Below are 18,097 nucleotides of genomic sequence, written 5' to 3' on the forward strand. Positions count from 1 at the left end.
CCCTTATGAAAGCAAAATCCTTTCCCTTTACACCGCTGCCACAACCAATGGGTCTTTTACCTGAAGATTATTAATGCATGAAGAATCACCGCTGATAACCAGATCAAGAGAATTTCTTCCTGTTGTTGCCTCTCTAATATATTTCATTTATTAAAAAGACTTTTTTCTCTCAGACTGAACATTACATTGAAATTGTATGTACTGACAGAAATTTCTCACAAGCTGTTTTCCGTAGCAGGGACACCAAATTCATTTTATATGAACTGCAGCGCTTCATTATCTTATAATGGTGCGGAACATGAAGCGAAGAACTTCAGTTGCTTATAATGGAGCGGGAATTAGTGCTGTAAGTCTTTAAATATCTGTACAGTATTGTGATTAGTGGCAGGAATGCCAGGAAAGCTGGCTGGGACCGCCTAGTACAATAAATAAATAAAAGAAAGACGTTGTTTCCTCTCTTAATACTGCTGTAGAAAACAATCATCCAATAAATCCGCAAAAGTCTTTCTAGTGTGCGATTGGCCAACCCACAAATTCCAGGTAACTTCTGGAAAATTAAAACCCACCATAATGAGACATTCTGATTTTCTGGCCCACTCTATTTCTCTGTATAGCTGTGTGGCATATTTATCACAGTCATTATACCTACAACGAAGTCCTACTTTCATTTTTATTTTCCCAGTACTTATATCACATAAAAACTGACTCAATACCGCACTTGCCACCCATGTCGAATGGATACGCTGCCTTAGATTTAATATGCTTCTTAACTAAGAGCATAACCCTTCAATCCACCTTGTCCTGTCTGTCCTTACTGTATATATTGTACTCCCCATTTCCCAATTCAGCATCGCATATGCCCTAGTGACACCAAGTCTCCACTATCCCTATAATGTCTGCATTTGATGACTAAATCAGTACTCAAATTCATCAAATTTATTTACAATGCTCCTAGAATTAGTGTACATGTAAATATACTTCCACATGTTCTTAATCGTAGTTACCCTAACACAGCCAATGTATTTTCTTGTTTCATGATGACCCACAGTAGGGCTTGAATTTCCTACACCTTGCTTTCTGAGGTGCTGCATTTGTAACTGCAGTTTTATTCAATCTTAAAGAACATGCCAGAACCGCGTCCAATTGGAAAAGCAGAGTATTTAGAACTATAACAAAAATAGCAGTGTTCTGAGAAACGATAGCCAAATAACAGTAGTTCAGCTTAACGATAGCCAAACTGCAAGAAGTTTTTAATTAGGTAATTTAGTCGAAAATTTTAAATGAATGTTTATATGATCCTTCAGTGTTACAAGGCTAGGCGCATTATTTTTGCAATCGGACATAATTACAATAATTTTAAGATAAATACTACCAAGATACTTTAAATGCTAAATTTTAGTTACTTTAAATGCTAAAACATGACGTCTTACCTTCCACCTTTCTCTGTGCACAGTGTTGCTTGTTTCAGAAAGGCTATTCCCTTTCGAGACATTTACTATTTCCTCTTTCTAAGGAGCAGTTTTCATTATTAGGTGAAAAATTTCTTCCCGTGCTATTTTTTTTTTTCTGGCATGTCAAGTCCTTCACGTTCGTAAATACAAATAAATAAAGGTTTTTTGTGAAAACAAATTTAAAACATAAACGCAAATTAACGTCACTCGTATTAGAGTATGGATCAATAATATGAATCTATTTCTAGTTTTATTTCCTTATTGCAACATTTTACTGAAAGGATTTTGGGTTGTAATAAGGAAAGGATTATTTCCATAATCCTTTCCTTATTACAACTACATAGTATATAATAATGAAATTACTATTTAAATAAGGACATTTCTTATAAAATTTTCATATAACCTCTATACAATTCAAATGAAGCATTTGAATTGCTTTTCTGTAGAAAAGCAATTCGAAAAAACACCTTTTCATGTATTAAAAATATCATTCCATGAGCATGCGTGCATATCCTCTGCGGACAGTAATGTATATATTAGTAACTCATACAGTTTAATAGCTTTAAATTAAGTATCATAATATAACAGTTGCCATATCAACTCAGTACTACAGAGTTCGAACTTAACCTTCAGTACACCGGGCTTCACTCCAAAATTTACACGAAGAGGCTGTGCACCACAATGAAATTGATGACTGGCCACGTCGGTTTCTGCACACCTCGAATTAAGCTACTGGAGGCTCCTCCTTCACGCCCTTAGGATCTCACTCTCCTTTAGTTCTACCCTGAATCGTCTGCATATTACGAACAGATTCCTGCCTGTTCAAATGCTTCAGACAGCCCAAGGTCTTGATGCCGACCTGAAATGCTTTGTTGAAGATAGAAAATATAGAAAGATTATCCTTAAGAAAATGACCGTGTTCTGTCCTTAATTTTTAACTGTTAACCATATTCAAACCGCTGTTATACTTGTGGAAGTTAATACTAATGAGTACTCCATCCGCAAGTGCCTATAGTCATGTACTTGGAGCGACACAGGTTGCCAGGCAAGTTTACGTCACTTCACAGTTCTGGAAGCGTCTTCCAGAATAGTACATACAGTATATTGAAGATAAGGCCTTTGTCGGCATTTCCTGGGCAATTTGTGAACATTAAACGAACCTGCTGTCATGTATAGTTTATATCCCTTGGTTACTTTGTTTTCATGGATGATGTGAATACCCTACATTTCATAGATATTCTTTATTTTAATGAGATATACGTTAATTTAATTTCTTCATGTCTGTATGTAAACTTGGAGAACATCATAATTATACAAAGCCATTCTATAAAGCCCAAACTGCACAGCTGCGATGGGACATCGTATACTAAAGAGTAAAGTATAATATTATCTAAATAATAGTACCCAGCTGTACGATAAAGTTATGACTAAATAAGTAATAAATAAGTTATGGCTTGTGGTTAGAAAGTCAGGAATGAAATACAGGTTATAGTTTTTAATATAAGCAATATACAGCTTACTGACTCCGATATTTATTTACTTTTTATGTATTGTTTGCATCGCTACATTCCTATATTAATCCGATTAAAATCAAATATCCTATAAATAACAAATTATATAGTTAAAAGTAAACCTAAAATAAATAAAATTTGAAAGAGTGAAACAATCGAATATAAATTCAAACACTTGGCTTCGTCTTCTCCTAAAGGTCATTTTAAACTGAAGATCAATAACCCTCCTGCTATGTGCAGAAATTTCCAAGAAAAGTTGGAAAATGACTAAGTTCTATTTATAGGTTAATGTTTGCAATGGCCCCTTCCAGTATCAGCTAAACCGGTAATGGAAGGGTCATTGCAAATTACAGGTTACGAAATAAGTGTTTAAAAATATATATTTTTTAAAATATCTCTTGTGTAATATTAACATGAATTCCGTTATTGACCCTGCATTTTATTGGATGCCGTTTTCAAACTTCAGCTTTTATTACTTTCATTTACGTTCAAGAGGAATCGGTTTAATTTAGCGTAACTTCAATAAAAAGAGAATATTTTCTTACAGAAAATCGCAAATCTTTCCCACGATGTATTCGCTTCTATATAACAGCAACCAGTGTATAGTTATTAATGCACTGTCACTCTGGTGTACGCTCTTTTATTCTAGAAGCAATCGATCTTCCTTAAAAAATGTTGTTATATGTTTGCCACGCACTCTCAAAAAGGAATTCAATATTTTGTTTCATAGAAGAATAGCAAAACCGATCAACAACATCTCCTCACTTAGTTCTGCTAATGAACTTTCTTAAACCCTCCACTCACTCATTCTTCTTCCCTTGAAGTGAAAGCCATGTTCTAGACCGTATTACACTTAACTGAATTGAAGACAACGTAGAAGAAGAAGAAGAGATACTCTGGTCCCAAAAACGTAAAAAAAACGAGTAAAGAAGAAAATCCGATGAAGGATATTACAGGTCTCCCAGCGTATCATCAATGGACATAATGACGGCTATTGATTTCAAGAAAAATATTGGCTGAAGCAAAGACGCTCAAAAGATACAGCGTTTCTAGAATAATTTTTATTTTTGAAATCCGCCATACGTGCTTCCTGAATAAAAGCGCAAGGCAGGATAGAAAAAATGATTTAGGAACTAAATTATAGCAATGAAAAATATGTAGAGACATTCAGGAATAAATTTGACATTTTTCCGGGCTCATTTCTGATATAAAAAGACTACAAAATGATTCGATAAATATAATATTCCTTAATAAAAGGTAGAATAAGAAAAAAGTGTGTCGGCACAAGGGCTGTTTCCCTCATATTACATTAGCTTTCGTTTTTCAGGAGAGGAGATGCCATTTATTACGTGAAGTCATCCGAATTGTGGGTTAAAATCGCTTTCGTATATTTCTTTTATGTCGTTAAGATCGTTACGTAAAAATTCAAACAAAAGATTCATATTCACCTGACATATTCTCGAATAAATTCAATGGCCGTTAAGTGTTGTTATCGATATCATGTTATGGCCTCGAGAGGATTTTCTACGAAATACTTGTATGTTTATTCTTGTTCCTGACACCACACAATATACATTTTAAGTCTCGTGGCACTTTACTCTTCATTAGATGAGAATTTGATCAGATTAATCAGTGTGGTGAGTCTACCGAGCTCCATGGCTGCATGCCAAAATTGATGTGGTTAAATTTAAAGTATCCGAAATAAATAATTTACCACAATTACAATCTAGAAATAATACCACGCAATTCTTATATGCTTTATACATTAGAGTTTACATAATTCAGTTTTGTGGATAAATACAAAATAAATTATATAAAAATGTGAAGTTCGTAAATTTTATTAAATCATAAATAATATGATTTATTTCAGATTTTTTATTTTTTTTGTATATATAGTAATCTCATCTAAAATTCTGACCTTGGAGAAGATTTCCAAATAAACCTTCAAATTTTAGTTCAGATATTTTGAATTATGCCACTTATTTCCTTTTGGAACTTCGCATTTAGTAATTGATGTGGCCAAAATCGATGTACGCTTGATGTGACTAAATCCTAATCTAGGATGATTTTTCTTTTAACTTTTAAGTTCTACTTGAAGGTAAACGCAGTTCTGCGGCTTATAAATAATAAATAATCTTTATTATAGATTTGCCCACTACGGCGAATTAGGCCAGGATCATTGCACAAAAGAATTTATATAGAATGATGCACTGTTAGAAAATGTAACATAAAAAAAAATATAGATTTATTTTTCCATTTTAATGTTACTTTCTGTTAATTTATTTATTTTAATTTTAGTAAGATAAAGAAAACGATATACAAATAACAATCACAATGGTTTTTCTCATCAAATTACTGGATAGGATAGAAGGCAGAGAGATGTTTTCTGGGCTTAACTTACCATTTGAGGTTTTACGAAAACTTCTCTGAAGCCAGGATTCCTTACTTTATATGGCAGATTGGATTTTTCCATTACGTAATCTCTCTACTCGTCTTGTTAGAAGATTGTTACTTTATAGCCAATAGATCAAGTTGATTCAAAAATGATGCCAAGTAAATCTAACATACATTTTTCTTTTAGAATGAATAATGGTAAGAAAGTAATTACTACTTTTGTCACAGTAATCCATACCAAATTTTCTTCGTATTATTTTTTTTTACTTAAATTTATTTCAGCCTAGTACAGTTCCCCATATTTTTATAAGTTTCCACAATTTTTATGTGCTCGTTTACAACGCCATGTATTAGTGCAAAATAATTATGAAAGTGAGCGGGGAAGAATATCTGAATGCAAAATGTGTAAAGAAAGGTATATGTGGAGTGAAGACAAATCAGGAGAATTTGGATACATAACCAAAATATGGAAAGAGATGGGGAACCGTGGCCTCATGTTAACGTGCAATAAAAAGTCTTTTACCTGACAAGTTTAAGCCTGCCTTAAGCCAAAAATATGCGGTTTTCGTTTTCAACCAGCAAGTGCATTATAAAGCCGACTGGTTAGTGCTACTGTTCCTCATTCAAAGAGTGGTCTATTTCAAAGAGCGCCACTTTTTTTCTGTTCAATTTCTTCAATTTCAACCCACCCACTGGTGGGTTGAAATTGAAGACTGCAAACTGTAACAGCATTGTAAGACTCCAAGGCACACAGGAATATCAATTGCGCAATGGGTTTTAACAGCATTACAGTATTACAAGTATTATACAACCTGAGGGATACGACAACTGGAACCCTGAAGCTTTTCTCTCTCTCTCTCTCTCTCTCTCTCTCTCTCTCTCTCTCTCTCTCTCTCTCCGTTTAGTGCTGCATATTACTCGCCGACCGGGCTAGCCGGGTGGGTAAAGCGCCTGCCTGGCAACCCAAAGGTCGCGGGTTCGTATCCCGCCTCGGGCTTGGATCAAAGTACTGCAAAAAACCTTGGGAGGTGCACTATGGCCACAGAAGCCGATGCGCCAATAACTACCAAAAAAAAAAAAAAAAAAAAAGCTGCATATTACTCAATAAGCACGTGCCTAGGGATTCCCTCCCTTAGTTGTCTTATATTGAAAATAAAATAGCGGCTCTTCTTATTCTAAGCAATGGAAAACGAGCAATTAAGAGTAATACAATATCCCCTTCATGTTATCTCGACGTCTGATTTAGCCAGTCAAGTTCATTTTGTCTATGCATTACTCGTCTAAACATTTGACTTTTACTCTTGGAAGCCTTGTTCTTGCTGGCTAACGCATTCTGGTTTGTTTTATGTGCAGTAGCAGCAGGCGATTTTCTTATAAAGTCTGAATGCCTAGAGGTCCAATTGGATCTTAGTCCGCCATTATGAGTAGGACATGTATTCCAAGGCAGGTGTGTTGTATATATAGGAGGAGAAAATTGGGAAAGGTCAGTAATTAAAATCACATTAATGAAATTATGTTTTAAATCGCTCAATACAGATGTCGTACTGAGGTATTTTATATTGGATAATTTCTATTAATAACTGATTTCATACTCAGCACACTGGTAATAATGATATATTTTGAATTTTAGATATTAATTCAATACCAGCGATGTGTAATTATCTAAACCACAGCTTGCTATGCATCCACGGACAATATGCGAAACAGTTGCGTGATCAGAGCCTGTTTGCCTATGAAAACTTACTATCCTAACACCACTCACATATCTATAAATATTTGCGAAACTCAGTTCCCTTCAAGGATATCTTGCCATTATAGAGACAAATTATGTGCAATGTACTTGAATTCGAAACAGCAAGTGCGTGCTAGAGAATGCGTGTTCAGCGAAGCAAGCACTATTCGTGCATCTATTTAGTGCATTTGGCTACCATCAAAACATCGACCACATTTTAATCAAATGAAGGATTAATTTGCTGGAAAGCAATTCCTACTGTGCATGAAAATACTGATATTTTTGTGATGTATTACCAAATAAAAAATAATTAAGGGGCTGATTTATACCACTTCAGTTGATATCACACCGTCACTAAGAACTGACCTTTCGACTGGAAATTTTTAGGAACGATAAATTGAAGGAAAGGAAAAACTGAGAAAAAAAGTAAGTTCAACTTAATTAGTTATTCCTAATGTTGAAGAATTGGAAGCTGCGGTCCTGATTGGAACGTTAGTAGAACAGAATGCATTGGTACTACTTCAAAGGTTAATATTTGGTTTCGCAGGAGAGGCTTCGCACCTGTATGAACTTGAGTTTGGATCAAGCCGACATAACAAACATTTATTTATTTTAGCAGAGTACACAAACTTATTAGAAGTTATTAGGCAAATTATCCATGTTAGAATAGAGGTTTATGTCAAATGGCAGCCGTTTCGAAAGTTTTGGGCTCGAGTCTAATCGTAGTCTGGAAAATTTTCTGATTGCCTTTTCAATTGGATTGGAGTTAGCTGACCTGAAGCAGAGGTGCGTCGCCTGTCATCCACTGGAGAAGTCCAGTGAAATTTTACTCTCCTGTAAAACAGATAAATTGTTGTTATTATTAAAATCCAGGAAGTTATAAGTAAGCTGTATTACAAAAGCGTCGGTAATCTACTACAATTGTTTAATTTATTTAAACACAGAGCCTGAAAATACGCGTTCATTTCATTCACCGTTAATTAAACGTATTACAAAACATGGAGTGGATATTGCGCTGGGAATCATTAGCATTAGTAAAGGCACATGATGCAAAAATGCAAGTTATATAGCAACAACAAAAAAAAAAAAAAAAAAAAAAACTAATTCACCCATCCACTTCTTGTGCTTTGTTTGCTCCAAATGTTTGTTTTGCTTTTGACAAGAGCCAAATTGTCAGGAACTATACATACTGTGGACCACGTAAAGTATAAAGTAAGCCCATCTTACTTTATAGAGGTTAAATTGTTATCCATGAGTCAACCTGATCAAATAACATCACCAAAAAGGCTATTCTGTTTAAAACGCAAAGGCACTGTTTGTACTAGTTTCAGAGCTAGCTACCGAAATCAGCAATAATAGAAAACAGGTGACTTTAATTGGCATTAGCATTAGCAGAGACATACGATGCAAGAAAGAAAGCTTAAAACCCTCCCATTTCACCCCTCCATTCGTTCCAAATGCCGTCCAGCTCAGCTTTAAATTTATTTAGTTTAGTGCCGGATATTACTCAATAGGCACGTGCCTAGGGGTTCCTTCCCTTAGTTGTCTTATATTGAAAATAAAATAGCGACTCTTCTTATTCTAAGCAATGGAAATGGCAACTTCTACAACAAAAGATGGAAGTCTGTTCTAACAATCAACTACCCGCTGGCTAAAGGCAAATTTCCGCACATCTATTCTATAACTGTCTTTCCTCAATTTGAAACTGTGCTCCCTGAGGTTCTTAATCTGAGCAAGAGGAAGAATCCCATCAGCATTCAGCTTGCTCAGCTCATTCAAGGCCTTATACACCTCAATCAGATCACCTCGCAAGTGCCTACTCTCCATAATTTGCAAAAATTAAGCCTTTCTTGGCAAGAGCACCCCTGTGTTCACCTCACTAATCTTGTTGCCCTTCTTTGTATTCGTTCCAGCAACTCTAGATCCTTCCTAAAATGAGGCCTCCAGACCTGTACACAGTGCTCTAGGTGTGGCCTGACCATTACGTTGTATAACGGGATAATCATCTCCCTGTCCTGCTAGCAATATCTTTGACAAGACTCCATGACCTGCCTTGGCAGCCTGTCTGCACTGTTCAGCGAACTTCATATTCGACTGCACAATTACCCCCAGGTCCTTTTCACTTTCCACTTCCCCGAGTGTAGTATCGCACAGTTGGTACATTTCTCTTCGGTTATTGCTACCCATATGCAGTACTTTGACAAATGCAATGTTAAACTTCAGTTGCCATTTCAGCCCATTTGCCCAACTAATCTAGATCTAGTTGGAGTAGCATGTTGTCTTTACTGTCGTTAACAATCCTGCCAACCTTTGTATCATCTGCAAACTTGGACATTAAACCTGATATACCTTAATCAATATCATTGATAAATATACAAAACAACAATGGACACAACACCGAACCCTGGGGAACTCCACTAATAACATTTGTCCACGAAGAGCAGTGTCCATTGATTATCACTCCCTGCCTCTCCACTCAACCATCCCTTTATCCATTGTAGCAACTTACCCTTAATGCCACATCTCTTCAATTTGTACAGCTGTCTTTCATGTGCAACAGTATCAAAAGCTTTCTTTAAATCCAAGTATATGATATCAAAATTATATTTGGCATTCATTTCCTTTGTGACCCCATCATCGTATCCAATCAAATTCGTCAGACAAGACCTCCCTTTAACAAATCCATGCTCTATCTTAACTGATACTGCAGCCTTGCCTAGATGATCCTTAAATGCATCTTCTTTAACCAGTGATTCCATTATTTTCTCCGGAACACAAGTTAATTAATCTAACAGGTCTATAGTTACTTGTGTCACCTTTTGAACCCCCTTTGTGAATTGATGATACATTTGCGCAGCTCTAGTCCATGTGGACCTCCCCTGAGTCCAAGGAAGTTCTCATAATTATGACTAAGGGTTTTATTACTTCTTTTGCTGCCTCCTTTAATATAACTGGATAGATCCCGTCCACACCAGGTGTCTTTTTTATGTTTAATTTCAACAATTTCTTCTCCACTTTGCTCTCGGTTATTACAAAATCACTTAGATCCCTGTTAGAGTTTGATAAACTTCTGGCATTCCCCTCATTGAATAACTTCTCATATGTGAAAATACTCATGCAAAATACTCATTCAGTTTATTAGCTACCTGAGCATGATCATCAATAGTAAACCCATCTATGTTAAGTGGTCCAATCTGATTCATTCCATTCTTTCTAGAGTTTACATAAGTAAAGAACTCTCTGCTGTTTCTCTTTGCATCCTTTGCCAAATATTTATCGTAATCTGCCTTAGCCTGCCTAACTTCCTTTGTGACATGATTACAGACTAGTTTATATCTGCCATAGGCTTCTGTGTCACCTGATAATTTATAGGCATACACTTTTCTTCTCTGTTACGAGCCTCATTAATTCATCCGACATCCATTTAGGCCTAAACCTTGAACAGTATTTCTTAGTTGGAATTAAAAGCCTAGTAGCCTCCAAAATTAAGTTCCTGAAGGTTTCCCATTTAGAATTCAACGTTGGCAACATCATCAATCGATCCATTGTACAGAATTTAAAAATATCTAAGATCCCTGTAGTGACTACAAGGTGCCAGACCTTGCCAATATAAGGCAAATACCGAACGCCAATGTAATTTAATACCTATGTTTGTTAATATTATGATGCTAACATGACAATACTGTGTACACTGTGACTGTGTATATCAGTGATATGATTACTCTAAGTAATTACCACATCAGTACATTGTGATCACCATCACCCAGTGGTTCCTTTATCTGCCAATTCGTAATGCGTGAACAATCACTGCTGATAATCAGATCAAGAGTATTATTCACTCTGGTTGCCTCTCGAACACGTTACCGTAGAAAACAGTTATCCAATAAATCCACAAAAATCTTGCTTGTGTGCGAGTGACCAATCCACAAGTTCCAGTCAATATCTGAAAAGTTAAAATCCTCCCATTATAAGACATTCTGATTTACTGGCCCATTCTGTTTCTCTGCACAATTGCTCATTATACAAATATCATTAGGCCTATAACACACACCTCCTCTCATTTTTCCTTTCCCGGTGCATATGTCACTCCAAACAGACTCAACATTGCATTGTCCACCAACATCAATTGGATGCACTTCCTTAGATATTATGTGTTTCTTAACTAATAGCATAACACCTCCCTTCCTGTCCTGTCTATCCTTTCTGTACACTTTGTACTCCCCAAATTCCAATTCTGCACTGCTTATGTCTATGTGACACCACGTCTGTGATATCCCAACAATATCTGCCTTTGATGTCTTGACTAACACTTCAAGCTCATCAAATTTTTGAACTATACTCCCAGCATCGGTGTACATGCAAATATGCATGCACCTGTTCCTACTCTTGGGAACAGGTGCATGCTCTATGATACTCAGCAGTCCTTGGAGTCATAGTGAACCTCCCTGGGAATCAATTATGTGCAGTGAAGTGAAAACATTTGCTTTTATTTATTTTTAGTTAATCGATTATTTATTTACTGGTAACAATACAAAACAAAGTTATTTAAATTTCGTTTCAGTTAGTCAGAGAAAAAGGAATCATCAGTTAATATAAGAAATAAAAATCTACGCACATGAAATGTAAAGTTCTGCGTCAATAACTAACTTGTTTAATTAAAAACACATAATGGGAAGTCCTCTATTTACAATGGGAGGAGAATAAGCTGGTCTGATTATTGGCGAAAATGTTGCAAAGAATTAAAGTAAAATACAAGTACCCAGACTTGTTGATATTAATAACACACGGATTAGAAGCACCAACGTTTAAAATGTTCTGGATTTTTATAGCGATATACTTAGCGATTGCCCAATTTTACGGGAGTACATCTCAGTCAATATTGAGTGCTAACAACTGAATTTGTTTATATTTTTTAAACATTTGCAATGATTCTCTTGATCTTCATCTCTTTTTTGCGAGTAGCACGATTCAAAAGATATTAATAATGACATTATCTTAATTCTGACAGCAGAACAAACTTGCATTTGTAACGAGTTGCTTTCCTATTGCAATGCTATTTTTAACAAATGGCTTTCGCTATATTACAACTTCTTTCTGGTAAACTGATTTCTTATACCACATGAAACCTCACATCTAACAACTTATTTACAGCTGTTTTGTAGGCATGTTGTCACTAGAGGCCACCTGATAAAATTAATCCTGAAAGTGGCTGTCCTGGCAGCCTCATCTTTAAGGAAAATTCCAAATTTTCCTTTTGGAGGGGCCATCTCTTAGACAATAGTGCAATGCCAGGGCAACTAGTTGCAGTGGCAAATTTGTTCTGTGAGAATTAATACCGTTGCATTATCTATGCATTTTAAATCCTGCTGGTCAGGAAAACAGATCAAAGGACAAATCTGTTCTTCAAGTATCTTATAAAGAAAGAAATGTCACCCTTATTTTTTTTGCATGGATTCTTAAAGGTAAATGGTATTGCTGATAGCAATACGAGATTACTCTCCTTAATATTTCCGAATTATTAAAGCCTGAATTTTTTTTTTTTTTTTTTTTTTGGAAAATGTCATCATCATCAGTCATTTTCAATCCACTGCAGGATGAGAGCCTCTCCAGAAATTTTCCAGTTGCTTATGTTTTGTGCAATGGCCATCCATTTACTACCCACAAACTCGTGAATTTCATCTGTCCATCTCCGTTGTTGTCATACAGATTTTCTTTTAGCTCCTCTTGGGTACCATTCTGTTATTTTCATAGTCCATCTGTCAACATGTCTTCGAACTATGTGCCCTGCCCAAGTCCATTTCAGTCCTTTAGATTTGATAAGAATGTCCTTTAATTGTGTTTCTGCTGCCTAATCCATGAGTTTCTCTTCTTATCTAGCAGTCTGATTCCTAATATAATTCAGCTTCTCTTACATTCTTTTAGTGAGTGCCAAAGTTTCAATTCCATATGTCATGGTGGGGAGTATACACTGGTTCATCATTTCACGTTTCAGGCAAATTACGAAATTGCTCCTCAGTATGTGACTATATTTCCTGAATGCTATCCATCCGAAAATTATTCTTCTCTTGACTTCCAGCCATTTATCGTTATTACAGTAATGACTTGTCCCATATAAGTATATGAATCCAACTTTTCGATTACTGCTCCTTCAATGCTTATATCTCTTTCTGTGGCATACTTGTTCATCATTACTTTTGTTTTAGTCATATTCATCTTTTGTCCGAAATCCTTGCTAACGCTGCATAGGAAACTAATTCTGCTTGGAAAAGGTACCGGACTTTAAAGACTTCCGGATTGTAAATTGTTGAATTTTACAATTTACTCTATATATTTTAAAGTAATAATTATTCCTGTCTTTAACTTGTTAAAAAATTATTTTTATTAGTCAACAGATATTCAAAAATAGTTTAGAATGCTTGGTGATAAACGTTATGAGTTACTACTGTCCTCATCAGTTAAATATTCTTTTTGTGCAATACAAATGACAATGATTTTACTCTTTCCCAGCGGTACTCTAGGATATTTTTATTACTATTATTATTCATTTAAATTTGAACACTCCGCTGTAATTTGCGTACGACTTGGAGCTATTATTAAGGAGCATAAAATACCGGATTCTCCACTTCGAAAACATAACACACCAGAGGGAAAGGACCAATTAAAATGCAGTTTTCTTACGCGGCTATTTAGAATTTGGTAGAAGTATAAAATTAATATTTTTAGCTAAGATAATAGTTATTATAAAATGCAGTTTTGCGAGTCTGCCCATCAAAGCAAATTATGTGTTGGAAAAGGGGGTCAGTTAATGAAATGTTTTTCGCACAACGTACACATGTCATGTTTCCCATGGCATGGAGATTGTCAGAAGGAGAAAAGTTAGTAATATTGCAACTGGCGTGCTTGCTGAAAATATAAGTTTTGTAGGCTTTATTATAGCGAAATTTCTCACGGTGTTTGGAAGCGATTTAGGATATCTGCTGTACTGGATGGACAGTCTGAGCCTGTAGCACGGTGGTATCGTCACCGTCCTCCCCACACCGGGTGGAAAAGGCCCGGGTTCGAATCCTGTTGATGATGCGAAGAATTTTAGTGAGATTTTTTTCACTCCGTGGCTGAGTTAGTCAGTCTCAGGCATAGATAGCAAGGTTTTTTCCCCCCAGAAACTGGGTTTTTTTCTTCCAGCAAAACAGGCAAATCGACCAGCGAATATACGCAATTTACAGTCATGATACATATGAGCATATGTATCATGACTGTACAATTTGAATTGTACTGGATGGACATTTGAGTTGATAATTTCTCAGCTCCATTTGGGTGTTTTCATCTGTAATTTGGTGAACAGGAACATCACAGAATTTCCTTCCACTAGGATTACAGCGCCCTCTGGTAATTTTTCCAGTAGATTTGGAATTATAAACTAATATATATATCATGGATGCTGCCACTGTGTTAGCACTGAGGACACTTTGAAAACTGTATTAATAATTGTTTGCTCAATGAGTTCTCAGTGAGGTTTTATATTGCGAAAATAAGAAAATATACTGTTTGTGTTCCCACTGGGATTGCAGTGAGGACAAGTAGTTTTGCTATTTAAATACATTATACCCACTGTGTTTGCGCAGAAGTAATAGTGTAATTAGCTGTACAGATTAAGAGTTATAATTAAATACTGCATGATGCCTGAGGAAAAATCTTTTTCTCAGATGACGGTAAGACTTAACAGTTATCCCTGATGTGGATGAGACAGGTTTAGGTTGTCTACAGGGGCCTTTTAAGAAATTCATAATATTTTGGGGAAACAGTTTCCCAATCTTGCCCAGGAGGGGTTAAATAATTGAAACAGCAGTCAAGATTTGACTGGTTTGATTAATGACAGCGTAACACTGGATTTTGTGTTTGCAATTAAAAATAACTTGTTTGATGCGTTAAAAAGTGAGGCTAAGGTTACGTCAAATATGATTGCTGAAGAAGGGGAAGCATGGAATAGTTTGGTCTGTGGCAGCCTCAGGATCAGGCTTACAGGGTTCTTCCAGTGTGATCCCCTCCGGGATTCAATCTAACCATGTGGTAATCCGTGCTGATGAAAATTGTCAGCATAAAGAAGCGAGGAAATTAAACAGGTCGTGACAAGTGATTTTAAGAAAAATCTAAGTAAAATAAAAATAAAGTCTGTTAGGAAAGTCAGAGAGAGAGGTGTGGTTATAGAGGCTGCCTCTTCCCTCTGGACCTTGACAGAATGTAGAGTTGTAATAAATTTAGTGACCATAAATGAAAAATAGAATTGCTTAGAAAATTAAATTCTACTTTAATTATATAAGATGTAAATAAACATATTATTAATGAGGAATTCATAGAAGATTTCTATAATAAGGACATGAGTGAGATCATCTCTGAAGAAAAACTTGAGTTCTTTTAAGGTGAGATATAAAATTAAATCTAAGGTAAAAAAAAAAAAAAAACTGCATTGGATTGTGGTAAGTCACGGCTAGTATCAGAAAGTTACTCATTGATCGAGTTTTCATTGATTGGGCTTCCCACGGCGTTAAAGACTTCATAATAGCATCAAGATGCTTTAAATGCGTCGGTTACAGAGATTCTGCGTATAACTGTCAACAGACTGATTTCACGGGCGCCTCCGGTGGCCAGGTGGGCAGGAGCAGCAGGGTGTAGCACACGCTTCTTGATTCGACCGGGGTTCGAGCCCGTGACCACCAAATACGGAGGATGCGGAAAGGTCAGGGAATGACCACCGCATATCTCCGGAGCAATATGGCTTTAGTTGCTAATGCTCCTAAAAACCAAATAATAACAACAACAGACTGATTTCACATGTGGCCATTGTAAAATGCGGTTTGTCCAGATTAGGACAAATTGCGGTTTGTCCTAATCTGGATTCGCTGGTCTCTTGTCCAAATTGCAGACTTCGTAAAAAGAGAGCAGATCATCCTTATCGTGACAATACTTGTCCAGAGTACTTAAGAGCCCGGGAGATTAAAAAATCACGAACAAATTACGTTCAATCCAACTAATACAAAAAGTATTAATGAAACTTTAAAATTGCCAAAACTCAATTGTCAGCAGTCGCTCTCTATCTCTAATATTTTAGCTTTACAAGAAGTATTCTCATATAAAGGTGTTGTAAAGAAATTTTCTCTTGCTTTTAATATTGTTCAATTGATTCCTGATATCTCTGGTACTGGTGGAAATGCTGAGTCCAAGGTTTGGGCAGCTCTGGTTGTATTAGATCCAAATATAACTGTTGCAAAGGCAGTTTGCCTTTGTACAAAGCATTCAGCTTGTGCTTGCTTGGAGGGAAATTTTGGTCAAATCTATATTCTCTCCATCTACTTTCAGTGTTCTCAACAGTATCAAGGGATAGAACCGTTTCTAAATTTCCTGGAACTTGCTTTCGTTAAGCTAGCTGGTAAGAGAGTTATTATATGCTTAGACGCTAATGCCTCTTCTAATTTATGGAATGATCCAACAACTGACTCCAAGGGAGAGTTGTTGGAAGATTTTCTTATATCTAAGAATCTTAAAATTTGGAATACTATGGATCATTCCACAAATTTTGTCTCCGCTAGTGACTCTTCTTTCATAGATATCACAGTTTCAAATTCCTCTTTTGGCCTGAATATAAGTAATTGACAGGTTCATTCATCCTGGTCAGCTGGTGACCATAATCCTATAACTTTCGATATAGTTTTTATAAGACAACAAAAACAATTAGATAAGACATTTGATTTCCCTAGATATAAAACAAATGATGCTGATTGGAGACCTTTTCAGAGTAAAATTAGAGAATTCATTACGGATGAGGTGATTAATAATATAAAATTATTATCGCCTGAAGAACAAACTAATAAGGTTAGAGAAACTTTTGGAAAAAATTGTGATGCCAGTCTCAGAATCACGTTCCATGATGGTGGGATGATTTAACAACTTTAAGAAATGAGTTAAGTGTATGTAGACGGAATTATCAAAGAGCTAGAAGAAATAATAGGTCTCTGAGTGCCCTATCACCTTTAAAATATCTTTATAAGGAGGCTAGAAGGAAATATTTTAATCAAATTTACAAATATAAAAAATCCTCCTGGGAGAAATTGGTAATGTCTTCTTTGCAAACCGAGCATTGGGGTCTTGCTTTTAGAGTTGGTATTGAAAAGTTACACCCTGCTGAGGTTTTTTCAACCTTGACTATTAGTGAGCATGATGCATTGGATTGGTCAGATTCCATGAATGAGATTCTTAATGGAATAATTTGTCAAGATTTGACATTGCCTGAGAGTACACTCCAGGCTGACCTTAGAATAGGGCATCTTTCTTATTTAAGACCTTGTGAAGAAGATTTCTTAAACAATAAATATCCTGTGTTAGATCTTCTTGAGGTAGTTGCCTTAAAACGTATTTGGAAGTCTAAATCTGATATCGTGGTAAATCTTTTCAACACTTGTTTAACTGAAGGCATCTTTCCTGCTATTTGGAAGAGGGCAAATTTGAAGATTATTAGAAAACCTGACAAGCCGATCAATAATCCTTCTTTGTTTCGTCCGATTGCACTTTTGCCTATTTTAGGCAAAGTGCTAGAAAAATTAATAGTTGCTCGTTTTATGAATGATTGTACTTCTAAGGGAGATTTAAGGGATTATACTGCAAGCTGACTGTCAATTTGGTTTTCGTAAAGGGAGATCTTCTGTCGATGAGATTCGCTCCCTTCTCGATTTGGTTTCTACTTCAAAATCTAGGTACAATACTTCCTTCGCCTCTTCGTGGACTTCAAAGAGCCTTCGATACTCTTTGGTGGCAGAGTTTCCGGGAGGCCGGGGTTTCTGCCGTTTTGTATCCCCTTATCTTTAATTATTTTGAAAATAGGTCTTTAGTGGTCTACTGTGGAGTCTCTTCCGTGAAACGGGTAGTCATCAGGGGCTGTTCTCAGGGATCGTGCCGGTTTTCCTTGATGGGTGGCTCAATCGTAAACATGATAATGTGCATAAGGTGGCTTATTCTGA

The sequence above is a fragment of the Mastigoproctus giganteus genome, chromosome 2 (assembly GCF_048544385.1).
Source record: "Mastigoproctus giganteus isolate SK-2022 chromosome 2, ASM4854438v1, whole genome shotgun sequence".
Classification (NCBI taxonomy): domain Eukaryota; kingdom Metazoa; phylum Arthropoda; class Arachnida; order Uropygi; family Thelyphonidae; genus Mastigoproctus; species Mastigoproctus giganteus.